Source organism: Octopus bimaculoides, chromosome 2 (assembly GCF_001194135.2).
Source record: "Octopus bimaculoides isolate UCB-OBI-ISO-001 chromosome 2, ASM119413v2, whole genome shotgun sequence".
Taxonomy (NCBI): Eukaryota; Metazoa; Mollusca; class Cephalopoda; order Octopoda; family Octopodidae; genus Octopus; species Octopus bimaculoides.
Genome location: NC_068982.1, coordinates 146,773,410 through 146,777,488, shown reverse-complemented (window position 1 = coordinate 146,777,488; position 4,079 = coordinate 146,773,410).

Genomic DNA, 4,079 nt, shown 5'->3' with positions numbered 1-4,079 from the left:
TATATATAAATTTTTTTTCAGAATGAGATAAAAAAAACCAAGGCTGTGAAGATTTTAGAACATTCATAAATAGAAGGTCTTACACCTGTTTCCAGGATATTTATTATATCCCTTCATCGGAGACGGTGTGAGAAAATAGTTAAGCAATAGTTAATTTAGATAAGATACGAAATAGAGAGTGAAGTGGAGGAATGAAAATAGATGTGAGATATGCAGGGATATTGAATTTGTAGGTGCATTATTTAGGCAGAATGGTATACATATAAGATTCCAATACCTTGTGAGTAAAATCCAATAGTATTTAAAATTGGTCATTCCAAGTATAGAGTGCTATTGAATCAAGGGTTTTATTTAAAGTGACCTAAAAGTAGGGAATGTATTTGTAAGCCTCAAATCGAAAACAGGAAGAGAGGAATAAAGAAAAGAGAAAAAAAAGAGAACAAAATAAGAACAAAAAAGAAGAAAAAATCAGGAAGAGAAGAATAAAGAAAAGAGAAAAAAAAGAGAAGAAAAATCAGGAAGAGAGGAATAAAGAAAAGAAAGAAAAAAAGAAAAAAAGAAAAACAAGGAGAGAGATAATAAGGGAAAGTGTACCAGTTAGTGGTCAGTCAAGATAATTTGGAAGTAGGAATGGGGAGATGAGGGTGATAGAGAGAGAGAGAGAGATAAGTCCACTTTAGCCTTTTATAGAGGATAAGTGAAGGAAATGTGCGACATTCTTGAGGAGACCTTGGGCGTAAAAGAAGATCAGCTAGTCGCATTTTTCCGGAGAACTTTCGGACCGGGACCGATGGATAATTCCCAATAATCTCTGGCCTGGCAGTGCTACCGGGGATCTTTGCCTGCTCGAAATAATTTTTACAGGCACGAAAGTGCCGTCAGCCGAGCATGCCCGAGATGGTCCTGCATGCACTCATCCAGTGCCCGAGCATTGCTGGCCTGTGGGTTTATGTTGAACACCTGCTGTCGCGTGTGGGACGGATTCGGCTGTCAACTGAATCCATCGTGAAGATCACCACATCTCTATCATCATCCCCGCCATTTTTTTTACCTTTGTATGCTATGCGTATGTCCCTTCTTTTTCAGTGTATACCATGTATACTTACTTTTTTTTTATCATATCATTATATGTAAACCCCTACACTTTATGTCTGTCTCTGTATTGTCACTCTCATCCTTCATCCATGTGGCAAATAAATGAAATCATCATCATCATTATTATTGTTGTTGTTGTTGTTATTATCATTATTCGTATTCTTCTTCGTGTATTCTTCTTCGTAATCTTCTTTTATGTTTTTCCCACTTGATCTCTACACTTATTATTTATAGGTGCAGCGTGGTTTTGTGGTAAGAAGCTTGTTTCCCAACCACATAGTTCCGGGTCCAGTTCCACTGCATTGCACCTTGGGAAAATGTCTTCATGGCTGCTGTCAAATGACTGAAATATTTAAAAGAATAAAAGAATATATATAATGCACCACACCCATATACAAATATATGTATGTATGCATGTATGTTTCGTGTGTGTATGCATATATATATATATATATATATATATATACACGCACACACACACACGCACACACACACACACACACGGAAAGAAAGACACATGAATAGATAGACAAAAATGAGAGAAAGAGAAACAGATACTGCGGCAAGTGAAGATCACCTTTTGCCTGCACCAGGTAAAATTGGTGACGGGGAGTTTTAAAAGTTATACAGGGTTTTTTTAAACACCGCTTTGCATACGAAATATCACACCATGCCATGATCAAAGAGATGTGAAGGAATTTTCCCTCCGAGCAGTTTTCTCAAAAGCGACTCATTTACGGCGAACTTGAACATCTTTGTCTTTCCAGATCAACAGATTTCAATATGTGAAACCCCTGGCTCCGGGAAAGCATTGAAATCCAAGATGTATAACAGATATTCTTCTACCCCATCATCATCATTGTCAATATCATATCACCAGTACCACTACCACCATTACTTCTATCAGTATTGAAATCTCGATCACTTGAACGAAAGCACCAATCACAATGTCCCCTGAAATAACGCATGAGGAGACAAGAAGTATTACAATGCTCTTGGTAAAAGGAGATCATATTGAACAAATACTTTGAAAACTCACAGTTCTTTACACTTGTATTTCCCGTTCAAATGAAACATCTGTAGTTTATGCTTATTTTTCTTTTATTCTTTTATTTTTTTTCCATTATCTTATTTTGTATCTTCTTCCAATTCAGATTTAAAATTGTATGAATTTAAGTGCTAACAACCATTAGAGCGGCGATAATCTTAGAGAATGCATTATTGTGTATGTTATCTGGAAATGTATATCCATAATAAGGTTTCACGCTTCTGTCGTCATATTTGTATCATCATTTCAAGCTACTATCTATATATCAATACCGTGCTTTCAAGCTAGTCTCTAAATCGTTTTGCCTATTCAATTATTTTCTACTGCTACATTTATATCAATATCATAGTTTTTCTCGGCTATCAGATGTTTTATATCCAATGTACTAGTCTCATGTTGATATCTAAAACTTTGGACAAACTGCAGCCTATGGGACTTTCTGAATAGCACGCCTAACGAAAAATTACCCTGAACTTTTTTTGTAGTGTGGCCCACCTGATGATTAGGCATGTCTCAAGCGGCCAGCTTCTCGAAAAAGTTTATCCATATATGCTTTATACCCTAACTGTAGCTTAATGTTGTTATTTCACCATAATTTCACGTTGATATTTGTAACTTATATAAATACAATTCTTTTGTTCCGTCCTGTTATCTTATTGGATATCTACGATATCCATTAGATGTTCTTTAATTTTACCACTATTATCTTGCCTTATATAACCAGCGCTAAAATAACCATTTAGCAAAATAAGCACGTGGTTAAGGCATCAAAGAAAGAGTAACATCATAGAAATATTAAATGATTTACAGCACAAAAGAAATTACTTCAAACTTGCTAAAATAACATTCGAAGTGGTTTATATAATCGGAAATACAATTTTGAAGTGTTCATGGTACTTTGGAGTGGATCTTATCAAAAACTTTGCAATTAAAAAAAGCAGGAGAAAACTCTCCAAACAGAAATAAGGTACACAAACATAAAAATTATTTTCCATCTTATTGTTAGTATAGTTTCATAAAAATTTATTTTATGGTTTATTATTGTTAATATTTTGAATTACATATACGTGGGGGAACTAAAATCTTTTAAGTGCTTAGGATTTCTATGGGTTTTAATCCGGCCTTTTATATAACTAAGATATTTTCTGAACATAACCTTCATTTAACTTTTGTTCATTGTTAATTTTATTGGTTATACTTATATATTCTAACTCGCACGTTTTCATATTCTTTTCAACTAATTACATTACATAACTTAGACAGCTGTATATACACATAGTTTCTAGTGCAAGCATAAATGGTTTTATCTAGAATCTGAAAATCACATAATATAAATGATATTTTAAATTTAAATAGGATGTATATCCAGTAATTCCATATTGCGCTAATTCACTGTTGCTATATTCATTCAGCCTATCATACAAACAATGATTAATTAAGTAATTATTCAAATTTATGTAGTAGTTCACATGTTAACTGCTACCAAAAACAGTTTCTTTTTCTTTCCAAACATTTATCAATACTTTGATATTTTGTCTTGTAATATTAAACTGTTGGTGTACCACAGAAAGGTTATACATATCAGGAAAGTTTCCTAAGTCATGGGGAAGGGAAACTTTATAATTAGAAATGATTCTTACGAACGATCTCTGGATCGTTCAATTTTTCTCAACCGATCAATAGGCCGATTTAGTAAACCTATCAATAACGAGCCTATAATGACTACTGGAAACAGTTGTAAGTCAAATTTACGATATTAAAGAATATCCCAGCACCACTATTTTTACGTTTAACAATTGGTTCATTCCAAAGGAATGAACCAATTGTAGTCTTCGAAACATATGTCGGAAATAAAAGAAATTATTTAACACATGCGTATAACTCCATTTATTTAATCTTATATTTATTCAAATTACCTCAAATTAACAGGGAGTTT